We start from the raw sequence: 12,516 nt of genomic DNA, 5'->3' as shown, positions 1-12,516 counted from the left end.
ATGAAGGGAGCTTTTGTCATGAAGAGTGATGGTTGGAGGAAAATGATCGCCCCGTTGTCTGGTTCTCAAACCTTCTGCTAAGTGGCCAATTGGCTCTTCAACATGGGCCCCTGGCGTGTGGCCCGCTCTGGAGGACAGCTATCCCAGATCGGGGCTGTCTCGAGCTTGTTCATTGAATATGCACTCCGAAGACACACCCTCCAGGCTTTCCACATGACCCCTCCCTCCATGGCCACTGCACCCCCTTTGGGGGCTCATAGAGTCTGAGGTTTGCAAGTGGGGATTCCAACATAGAAATCATGGAAACCGAGCGATGTCTTGGTGCGCAGATGAATGCCACTTTGGCCAGGAGGTGAGCAGCTAGATGCTGGATTCTGACCAAGTGAAGGTCTCCCACCACAGGGGAGCCTGTGGTCAGCGGTATGGCTACCTGGTGTCCTGCCAGCAAGGTTCCCACGGCCGCAGGGCCTCTGGGCTTGCAACTCCCATGCCTGAGGGCTGTTCTCAGTCACAGCCTCCCACCCACCTCCTCCCGGGCAGGCCTGGTCTCTTTTCCAGAAGAGCCTCTGAGCTCACTGTTCAGGCACCCTCCCCGGAGCCCACTTCCTTCCCCATCAGCTCAAAGCCCTTCCCAGGCTAGAGAGCACCCTTCTTCTCAGAGAACAGCACTCCCAGCTGCCTCCACCATGAAAGCCTTCCTTCCTCTTTGTTCTTTCCCATTCTCAACCGTGAAGGTCCTTTAGAACTAACGCCACAATCAGCCCAAGTCCGTTCCCCTTTCCTCAAAGGCAGGGAGGCCCGGCATTCTAATCTGATGTAGCAAAGAAAGGGAGGGGGATAAAAACGCTGCATTAAACCCATCTGGCCACCTGTGTCCGCCTCACCCACCCAGAGAGGATGGGTACTTGGTGCCTCCTCCCGGACAGCTGTCCACAGGAAGTCACTTAGGGGGAGGGGCCCTGTCTACTCTGTTGGCAAAGTTTCTTGGCTCCTTTTACGGTGCCAGGAGGCAAGCTGGCCAGTCCCACTGCGCAGTTTCACTGAGAATTCATTCTGTAGAGTTGCTACATTATTGTCTTTCTGTCTCTCTGTCTCTCTGTCTGTCTGTATGTATGTATGTATGTATGTCTATCATGAAAATTAGGTAGTGGGGAGGATAATTAGCCTATTTAAGGAAATACATCTCTTAAAAATAGTTTTTACATGCAAACGCGTGGGTTGATTCCAAACGATAATAAATATTTCGGTGCTGAATCCCAACTGCCAGGGATCCCCCTCACGACTTTTGTGGAAACCACCTCAGTCACTGCAAGTCTGTGTTCTCCTCCCGAATGCAGGCCAGTGGGCTCTGCTCAGAGCACCCGTAAATGTTAAAGGACAGTGGCAACATCAAGGGCAAGGCAGACAGGAAGGACCCCCAGTTGTGGCTGTTGTTATGATTAAGGTGAGGCATGTTCTTCCCTCTTTGGTCAAAAACTTGTGTCATTATGCATTCTTGAAAGTAGCAGAACCACACGTCAATCTCGATATTCTAATTACTCTATGCCGGGTAATTTGCATGTATGGCTTGGGCAAAAGTAGGATTGCAGTTGTGAGTACGTGAAACACGGAGTTTATTCTTATATTATTATTTATTTATTACTGCATTGCAAGTGTAAACATACTTTTGCCCAACCCTGTATTATCTCATTGAAACCTGGCAACAGTTCTGTGAGGCGTCACTGCTGTAGTCGGCTCCACTTTGCAGATGAAGGACAGGGCCACACAACTTGAGCAAGGACTGAGCTCTAAGAGCCGACACCAGGACCCAAACCTGATCTGACTTCACAGCCCATACCCTCAATGAGGACTTTATAGAGCCTCGCTTTCCAAATGCCAAACCATTCAGACGTTTGCTAATTCTGCAAGAACTTCCTTCTACTTAACCCAAGTTAGACTGGCTTTCTGTACACGTACCCTCTGTGGCAATCCTGAGATGGTAAGCACTGCGGAGACTAAAGCTACAGTTTTCCTTTCTTCTTTTTTAAAATATATTTTTATTGATTTCAGGAAGAGGGAGAGAAAGCTAGAAACATCAATGATGAGAGGGAATCATTGATCGGCTGCCTCCTGCATGCCCCACACTGGGGATCGAGCTCACAATCCCAGCATGTGTCCTGACCAGGAATCAAACCGTGGCCTCCTGGTTCATAGGTCAACACTCAACCACTGAGCCATGCCAGTTGGGCTGTCTTCTTTTTTGACAAGGCAATGACTAGAAATGAGAACCAAAGACAAATGTATTTATTTGTATTGCTTCATGAACTCCAGATATTAAAAAACAATAAACACTGTCACAATATGTACAATTGGGACTCATGTACTTGTTATTCACCTTCCCTGGGACAAAGGGCCATTACAGCTGCTCACCTAGGGCTCCAAGAAAATCACTGTCCAATGCCTGTTTGGTCATCATTTTTTTGGCAAATTATTTTTTTGGCTGGAAGTGGGGGTTCTATTACAGAAAGTTGAGAAGTCAAAGGCTACAAGACCTTTATACAAAATCTTTACTGCTAACCCAAACCAAAATTCTTACAGGGTTTGGACCCTATAGTCATTTTTATCACCATGGCGTTAGCTAAGTCAATCCACAAACTGATAACAATATAAGATAACATTAGTCTCTTCTTGTGAGCCAAAGGAGGGGAAAAAAGATGGTGTTGGGGATTTTCAATGAGTGAAATTCACTCTGTATGGAGCAGCATGCTTTATTTGATTCAATTCAATAAAATTTACTAAGCATCTTCTATATGCCAGACAGTATTCTAGGCATTGAAGAAGACAGAATTCTTGTTCCCATGCACTTATTAAAGTGTGGACAAACAAACAATAAAATAAAGATGGGCAATGCAGGTAGTGATGTGTTCAGAAATGTACACATCAGGGCATAGTAGAGAATGCAGTGAAGAAAGACCATGCTGAGCAGGTGCCACTTCTGTAGAGACATGAGTGATTTGAGGAAGAAGCCTTGGAGATATCGGGAAAGGTGTTTCAGAGAAAGGGAACAGCAAATGAAAGTCCCTGCAGCAGGAATAGTGACCTTGTGGTTCAAAGAATGGCAAGGAGGCCAGGTTGCAGGGCAGAGCAAGCGTGGACAAGAGCAGAAGGAAGGAGATGAGGTTAGAGAGGACATCATGAAAGTCTGTTTGAGCCCTGGCTGGTGTGGCTCAGTGGTTGAGCATCTTATATGCACTGAAAGGTCGCCGGTTTGATTCCCAGTCAGGGCGCACATGCTCAGGTTGCAGGTTTGATCCTCGGTCAGGGTCCATAGGGAGGCCACCGATCAATGTTTTTCTCTCTCTCCTTCTCCCTTCCTCTCTCTAAAAAAAATCAATGAAACCATATATTTTTAGAAATCTGTTTGAGCCAACACAATTCTTATTTTTATTCTGAACTTGTGTGCTTCCTGCTTCAGTGGTGATGAAATCGCCTTTTTTAAAAAAATAAAATAAAAAAGATGGTAATGGCAGGGTTCTTTATTTCTCCTTAACATTCATTCTTGGCAAAAATAAAGTGTTGGGAACTCTTTGTCAATTCCTTGAAATCTTTGGAAGCTGGCCCGTGAGAGCTGGAGTCTGGGTGTCTGCTCGAGGAGCATCTTGTGGCATTCTGTAGGTGGAGGCGGCACGTCGCCGCAGGAAGCGCCTGCCCTCCTGTCACAGGCACGCTGGGTGACAGGAGGCAGGGACTTCTATTCTGGTCTCACTTTTCTGGTCTCTAAAATGAGGAGAGCAGTGCAAAGGACTCCTGAGTCAATGCAAGCACAAAGGACAAAGCAGGCCGCAGGGAGAGCCCACACCCCGCAGATCTGGCCTGGAGGAGAGAGGCCCCAGGGCCTGGACCCGCAGGCTCTGTGATGGGGCAGCGTAGACACCAAGTGGGAAGGGGATCCAGGGTGGCTGTCACCTCCTTGGTTTTTTCAAGTAAAAACAGAAATCATGTTCTTTATGTGAAATCTCTCTGTTCGTAAATATTAGCAACTATTTCTCCTTTAAAGCAAAACACGGTGAGCCTACAAGATACATCTGTGGGCTGCGTTTGGCTGTGGGATGGTGGATTCGTTTCTGAGAGCTGCCATAACAAATGGCCACAAACTGGGGCACTGGAAAGAGCGGGAAGGAATTCTCTCCCGGTTCTGGGGGCCAGAAGTGTGACATCAAAGTGTAGGCAGGCTGCTCCCTCTGCAGGCTCCCGGGAGGGTCCTCCAGCCGCCGGCCCTCCAAGTGTTCCTTGACTGATAGCCGCATCATTCAATCTCTGATGACTCATTTTTATGTGTCAGGCCCTCTCTTCTTATAAGGACACCAGTCATTGGGTTGAGGACCCATCCTAATCCAGCGTGACCGCATCTTAACTTGGTTACATCTGCAAAGACCCTATTTCCAAACAGGGTCACATTCACAGGTGCCACTGCTTAGGGCTTGATCGAATCATTTGGGGGGATTCAGTTCACCCACCACAGATGGGTATGGCCTCTGATGTGAATTCTTCATGAAGGAGACTCTGCCCTAGAAGTCTGGGAACCATAAAGAGATTCAAATCTGCTCTGTGCAGTATAGGACAGACATCTCTCCAGGAAACAAGTTGGCACAGGTTCCCAAAGTGGCTTTTCTGGGCCCTGAGACTTGGGCCAGGTCAGGAACACTTGGTTCTTCAGATCAGTGTGGTAGAGCTGCTGTACCAGGTACCACAACCAAGGAGCATAACACGACAGGAGCTCATTCTCTCACAGCTCTGGTACCAAGGTGTCAGCAGGGACTTGCAACCTTATAGGCTACAGAGAGGACCCTTGCCTCTTCCTAACTTTCATGGCCCCAGCAACCCTCAGTGTCCCTTGGTTCCCAGCTCATCACTCACCTCTGCTGCCTCTGCTCCATGGGCCTCTGTGTCCTCTCCTCTCCTTCTAAGCACCCTGGTCATTAGATTGGGGTCACTCTAATCCAGAGGTCATGAACTTGGGGCCACTCGATTCAACTCCATATAGATTCTATAGCCAATCAGATCCCTCCACCTGCCTGACTCGGCGACTGCTGCTTTCCCTGTGAGTCACTGCAGATCTCCCCACCCAGCCACTTCCTGAAGGAGAGTGTGGGTCAACGTCCAAGCAGTCGCCCGATTTAAAGTCCAGCTCCAGCTTGAAAATGTTGCCACTGGTCAAGTATTTTAGGATAGAAAAAAAGCTTTATTTCCTCTAAAACTTTTTTTATATGTTTTTATTGATTTCAGAGAGAAAGGGAGAGGGAGAGAGAGAGAGAAACATCAATGATGACAGAGAATCATTGATCAGCTGCCTCCCGCATGCCCCCTACTAGGGATCGAGCCCACAACCCTGGCATGTGCCCTGACCAGGATTCAAACCCTGATCTCCTGGTTCATAGGTCGATGCTCAACCACTGGCCGGACTCCTCTGAAACTTTTAAATATGCTATTTCCTCACTTCTAGACCCTCTGGAAAAGCACCTTTAAGAATCATGACATAGAGGATTCCGGGCAGGAGAACCACATGGCCCCGTCGCTTTCTTTGTCCCAGCGCATGGGGAGGTGAAGGAAAATGCTCCGTGCTTCCAATCGTCTTCCTCACTGGCCTTTTCTAACGACAGTTCTTTATGAGTTTCTCCCCATCACGTTTCTGATGAGTCTTTTTACTGCTTCGTACGACAAAATGCAGCAACCCCTAAAATATGGATGTCTTGTTCTTATGAGCAAATGGAAAGTTCACAAGAAAGGAAATGACATGGATGAGTGAGTCCATTCTTAGCAGTGGCATTCAGAAGCAAGGAGATTAGCTAATCATGCAATCAGAGCCCATTTCTGTGCTTGTCTATAATTCTGAACACTTGCTGACTTCTCTGACTGGCTTGGTATTTATGCTTATATCATATCAATTTAAAATCGCCCTATGTGCTATGCTCATGAGGGATGACAGATTATGAAGAAAATATGTTTGGTGAAATTTTAAAAGGGGCTATCTGATTTTGACCTGTGGTGTTATTAGGAGGCCATCCAATCATCTGAGTCTTTTTTTTTTTATTCTATCATTTATGTTCTAAGTGTTTTAAATTTTTAAATTGCCTTTTGTCTTATTTCCCTAATGAGAGTTTGTTTGTATCCAGTCCATAATAGCTGACTAGAAATGGCTTGCTTCTTCATGTGTTTTCAATCGAGTAGACATGGGGAAGCCAGTAGGAAGACAATGTGGTCAACCCAGAGAGAGGTGATGATGACAACGTACAGGAAAGTCATGAGAAATAGTGGGATTTGGGGCATATTTTTAAGTTTGAGCTACAGGATTTGCTGATGGTTTGACTGATAACAGAATCAGAGAGAGCAAAGAGTCAAAGAGTCAAAGATGTCTCTAAGATTTGTGAGTGTGGTTTCTATACAGTCAGAGCTGCAGGTCAATAGCACCAAGCTCCTGGAACTGGGATCCAGGTGGGGTTCAGGTGGAAATGAGTGAAATTCTTCCTGTGCCAAAGGTCACTGTGAGAACAGCAATTCCAAGTTTGCTTCCTATTATAGCAAACTTGGAATTGCTATAACTGTTTGGATTGTATAACTGTTTTCTAAAGTGATGCATGTACTACATGTACTATGGGTACATTTTAAGTTGGAAAAAAACTATTTTTAACATAGCCTTATCCCAAGTCATCATTTATGAAATTATGGCTTTGATGGGTATATTTTTAATTATAATCTTCAGGTATTTGTTTTATTGAGAATTATATACACATATGCATGCATTACACAAACTCATGTTGACATGAATTATGGCTTAGGGATCAGACTACCTTTAAAAAGCTAGTCAAGGTAACTGAGTTGGTTAGAGTTGCATCCCGATACTCCGAGGTTGCAGATTCAATTCCTGGTCAGAGCACATACAAGAAGCAACCAATGAATAGATCAAATAATATTTCTCTCTCTCTCTCTCATTCTCTCTCCTTTCTCTCGCGCGCTCTAAAAATCAATAAATTTTTAAAAATTAAAAAGCTAGTCAATTTTCAAAAGTATTAAGAGAATAATGACAAATTAAGTTTTAGAATATGGCAAAAATTGTGAAGGTGGCCCACAAATGATTGCAGTTTGGAAAATAAAAGAATTATATCATCTTATCTTCATGCATATGAAAATGACAGGAGAATAAAACTCAAGTTCAGTTAGTGAGAAATTCATCTGATCCACAGTCTAGATAATTCTACAAATCAAGGCGACAACCCAGGATAAAGCAAGGAGATGAAATGACAGAATCTGCAGGGTGATACAAGTGGTACTTATTCCCCAAATGAATTAATGACTTACGAAAGGAAAGTTGAGTGAGGAAAAACATTGGTAATTGTCCAATAAATCTTTCTAACCTCCCATTAGTCATCACGGCATTTCTGTCTCTCTTTCACCTGCTAAGAAAGAGAAGTCAGACATAGCACCTAGGGCCAGAGATTGCTGGAAGCCAAACAATGACTCAACAACACACTGGTTTTCCCATCCCAGGAGATCTATGGGGCTTTCCCTTCCTGTGTCATCAAGACCATCAAATAGGACATCAGTCAATTGTAGGTTTCCCATTTGCCCTTGTTAGAACTATTAGGAAACACTTCGCGCACTGAATTTATGTTTTCTACCTTAGTCGTGGGACTGGGTCAAGTCAGGTCACTCCTCATTACCAAAAGGATTTGAGAAGCTCTGAACTTTTATACCTTTTCCCTCAATCTGATACATGGACTGCGGTTGTGGGTACTACCCGCTTTGCCAATTTGTCTTGATTTGTTCCATTACTCTTTCATTTGAGTGCCCCTATGCCAAATACTGATAAAACAAGAGCAACAAGAACAAACACAATCCTCGTTGACTCCAGTCTCACCATCTAGCAGGAGAGAAGATACCGCCACGTAAATACATGAATAACTGACAAGCGAGCGGGGTGCTACTGAGAAGTGCAGAGTGGTGCAAGCATCTACATTAGTCTTGGGAGTTAGACAAGACCATCCTGAGAGAATAAAATTTGGGGAGAAGTTAGCCAAGTGAGGATGAAGAGGAAGGACAATCCAGGCAGGGATGTTGAATATTCTACGGCTCTGACTTGAAGGGATTTGGTGTGCTGAAGAACACAGAGAGGAAGTAGAGCCCTCTACATGGGAGGAACAGCATAAAATGTGTGGTCTTCTTTATTCTTCCAGAGGTGCTATGGGTCAGTGTGCTTCACAGAACCATGGTGGAATTTATTGACATGAGGCTACACTTGGCCTCATGGAATCAGGTGAGGAGCCACCACAAATCTAGCTCAAAAGTAGGTATTTTGACCAAAGCCTCCCTCTCACAGTACGTGTCACAGTCCCTTTCAAGAGCCTCACCCTTGCTCTGTTCACATCACCACAATGTCCCACGTGATGGGATAGTAAAGGAGCAAACCTGTGAACGGCACCTTCCCCCCAGTACAAAGAGATTTACTTGCCTGAGTGCCTCACAGACTCTTTACATGCGGGGAAGTCCTACTCTCTACACCCTACATGCAGGGAAGCTCTACATGCTGTCCCTCCAACAGCCCTGAACAGACAGAACTCTCTGAGAAGCTTGGAAGCAAGGCTATTGCTTGGCTCTTTCTTGTTCGTCCAGAATCTATCAATGATCAGAGGTCAGCAAACTTGTAAAGGGCCAGATAGTTAATACTGTAGTCTTTGCAGACCTTAGTCTTTTTTTTTTAATATATTTTATTGATTTTTTTACAGAGAGGAAGGGAGAGGGATAGAGAGTTAGAAACATCGATGAGAGAGAAACATCGATCAGCTGCCTCCTGCACATCTCCCACTGGGGATATGCCCGCAACCCAGGTACATGCCCTTGACCGGAATCGAACCTGGGACCCTTCAGTCCGCAGGCCGACGCTCTATCCACTGAGCCAAACCGGTTTCGGCTGCAGACCTTAGTCTTTGTTGCAACAATTCAACTCTGCCGTTGACACTTCATAAACGAGTGGCTGTAGCTGTGTCCCAATAAAACTTTATTTACAAAAACAGGCTGCCATGGTGTGCCCCCTTCTGATGAGATGACCGTCTCAATGTATATTCTCCATTTGTACTCAGGGAAATGGGAAGACAAAAATAGCCTCAGATGAGAGAAATCCAAGCTTTCACTGGGTGAGTCTGTTTAAAAGATAAAAATGATAGAATCTAATGCAGGGAACAAAAGTGAAATATTTGCCAAGGAAAGTTTTACTCAAGATCTCTCACACCTTAAGCTGGAAGCCGGAAACAAACCCTTCCAATTAGTATTGAGTTCACATTTTTGCGTCCTGACAGGCTTTCTCCCTGTTTAAGTGGAGACTCTGTCCAATCCTCAGGACAACAGCTCCACGAAGGAGCCGGGAAGTTAAATCCGTTCTCCAAGGAGCAAAACACACAGCTCAGGCTGTAAGGCAGACATTTCAGGTGGTATGATCAACGGATGCTTGGTATTTGAATTGTCCACTTACTTATTAAAAAAAAAGTTTTCATGTATGTTTTTAAAATATAACTGCCACATATTTCACATGCTGCTTAGGACAAGCTGCAGAATGTATTTACATTTGTTAAGAGTGAGTTGATGTAAATAAAAAGACTAAAGAAAAGTAATACTAGAGATGATTGAGAATATGTTTGTGAAGACAGTAAACAAATGGTTCTTCCTTGGGAAACACTGAGTTCAGGGTTCGCTGTCTCAGCCTGGCTTCAACACTGGACTAGCCACGCGGTGAAGACAGGCACTGGGTGAGTTCTTCTCTTCACTCATTTGCTTTGGATTCTTTAATCTCTCTCAACCAGCACAGTGCTCAGTACACGAAAGGCCTCAATAAACACCGAATGAGCACGTAAATTAATTAAGTTGTCATTCACATGGTTAGGTTACCTCTGAGTCGTGGAGAGTGACCTGACAGGGACTGGGGGACACAGTATTTCAGGGGCCCCTGGGCACAGAAAGGAGTTCACAGAGCGGAAGCCAAGGGCTGGTTTCAATTCAGTCAATTAGAAGTGGACGGTCTCTTGGGATGTCTTTGCCAAGAGAAGCCCGGTGATGCCATAAATCAGGAAGTCTAATTGAAGCAATGGTTTAGGAATTACACAGCGATTAAATCAAACGGGAAACTTTCTAAGGGACACCTCTGACACCAAGGGGGGAAAAGTCAAAACAAGCCCAGAGTCTATGGGAAGAAATGGCTCTCTTCCCAGCGGCTCGCTGGTTAATAATCATCAAAGACGTCGGTGCTATAAATCCTCTTCCTTCCAGAGGCTTCTGATCCTGCCATAGATGTGCCCCGTGTAAGATCATAAGCCAAAGCAGAAAAGTCGGTGAGGTGCTTAAGTGTAGCAAACCACTGAGCGAGGACACGGAAGGAACGTGTGGCTGGAAGTTTAGACCTCCCGAAAACCAGTTTTGAGAAAACGGTTCCCCAAGCAGACAGTGTAATCTGTGTCCGTTTACCCATTGAGAGTAACTCAGGTCATTTCCACATCAACATCACCATCTTCAAGGGAAATCCAACCTGAGGCGGATGGGGAGGTGGGGGGGAGAGGAGGGGCGGGGCAGTATGTGGTGTGTGTGTGATGTGGTGTGTGTGTGTGTGTGTGTGTGTGTTATGGGGTGTGTATGTGTGTGGTGTATGTGTGGTATGTATGTGTGTGGTGTATGTGTGTGTGGTGTGTGTGTGTGTGTGTGTGTGTGTGTGTGTGTGTGATCAAAAGCTTATCTAAAATGGTGGTAAAGTCTTCCAAGCCAGTGTTTGCAAATCATACTGGACTCCTTCCATCTACAATAGAGGTGAGTTTAGGTAATAGGTGAGGGGAAAAGACTTTCTTTAGCAATTATGTATTAATTTGTATAATTAAACAAAAACATACCTGTTGCATGCATGATGAATTGTTGCTTAGAATGAAGTGAAGTTTTGAAAAAGTGTGTTAATTTTTCTGAAAAGAGTATTGAGGAGATCACTGAAAACAGGGAGAGCTCTCAGACATAGCAGAACTCATGGAGGTAGCTTCCCGCACTACTGAGCATTGAGGAGCCCTGGGGGCTGCAACTGTTTCTAACACTCACTGGGAAAGAGAAGTCCACACCCTTCACTTCATGAAATCCAATGAAAACAGTAACAGGGACAAAGGGGGGGGGGGCAGGATGCACTTTTCAAGCTTAGAGTATCCAGTCAATTATCCAATTGGTCAGCTTGATTTTACGTTTCTTGAAAAGTAACTAAGCACTGAACTGAACAAGCAGGTAAACTCTCTTCTGCATATTACGAAGGGATTACTTATGTGAGAATTGAAGACAGTGGAGGTTGTGTAGGGGGAAAGCACAGGCTGATCCCTCAGGTATTTATTGGAATTTTTATGCTTATTCTTTAGACATCCTCCCTTAAAGGACACTGCAGACACATGTGTCTTCTCAAGGATACTTACCCTACTGATAGTATCTAATACAGGGGTGGGCAAACTTTTTGACTCGAGGGCCACAATGGGTTCTTAAACTGGACCGGAGGGCCGGAACAAAAACATGGATGGAGTGTTTGTGTGAACTAATATAAATTCAAAGTAAACATCATTATATAAAAGAGTACGCTCTTTTTTTTTTTTTTAGTTTTATTCATTTCAAACGGGCCGGATCTGGCCCGCGGACCGTAGTTTGCCCATGGCTGATCTAATAGTTAATTTTAGTTCAAGCTGTTGTTACAATAAAAGCCTGAGGAGGCAGGTGAACGGGGCTGTCTGGTTCCTATAGTTAGGCAGTCCCTTAGCCCTCTCTTTCACAGAAATGTGTGTCAGAGTAATCATTCATCCGTCTCTCAGGGTCTGCTGGTCAGACCCGGCATGTGTGCATCTCTATTTTTTAATATTAATGACTATTATTATTATTATATATTATTATTAGTTTTGTTAGGAAATCCTCTCTATCCCAAAGAACCAGGAAATACCTATAAGAAAAGAGGTATGATAGCAATGACCATGCTGATCTCATGAATGAAGATATTTCCAGCTCATCACATGCATATTCTTGTATTAGGGGTTCTAAGCCAGGCCCAGCATTTAGTAGCCTTGTGATTACATGTGACTCACTTATCCTCTAAGCCTTGTTGTGTCATCTGCACAATGGGGACAATGGGTTCCAGCTCTGATTGGTAATTAGATCAGAGGTTGCAGATAATGTGTATAGAACACCAAGCTTGATGTAGGTTCATAGTCCATGATAATTCCTTCCTCATTCTTCTTCAGAGAGAATGGGTACATAGTAGACCCTTGTGTATCCAAAAAGTAGGTTGCAAAATCTTTAAGGGTACCAGTACTGCACAAAATTGCCTCCATCAAGCTTTGTTTTCTGGCTTAGAACCACCACTTTCTTGACCGTTTCACTTTTTCCTTACCACTACTGCTCACTTTAGCAGCTGGCTTCCACTGGGCAGCCATGTTCATGAAGGAATGTTGCTTTTGTACCTTAAGAGTTATATATGCCAGCCAACCC

The 12,516-nt window shown here is 44.7% G+C and overlaps 1 protein-coding gene across 2 annotated transcripts in view; it reads left to right on the top strand.

Annotated features, from left to right (window-relative positions):
• TSHZ2 (teashirt zinc finger homeobox 2) overlaps positions 1–12,516 on the top strand; it is a 425,385-nt gene that overhangs the window by 339,070 nt on the left and 73,799 nt on the right. The gene's annotated exons all lie outside the window — the stretch shown is intronic.

The sequence above is a fragment of the Myotis daubentonii genome, chromosome 8 (genome assembly GCF_963259705.1).
Source record: "Myotis daubentonii chromosome 8, mMyoDau2.1, whole genome shotgun sequence".
In the NCBI taxonomy this organism is placed as follows: Eukaryota; Metazoa; Chordata; class Mammalia; order Chiroptera; family Vespertilionidae; genus Myotis; species Myotis daubentonii.
This window is presented reverse-complemented; position numbering and strand designations above follow the sequence as displayed.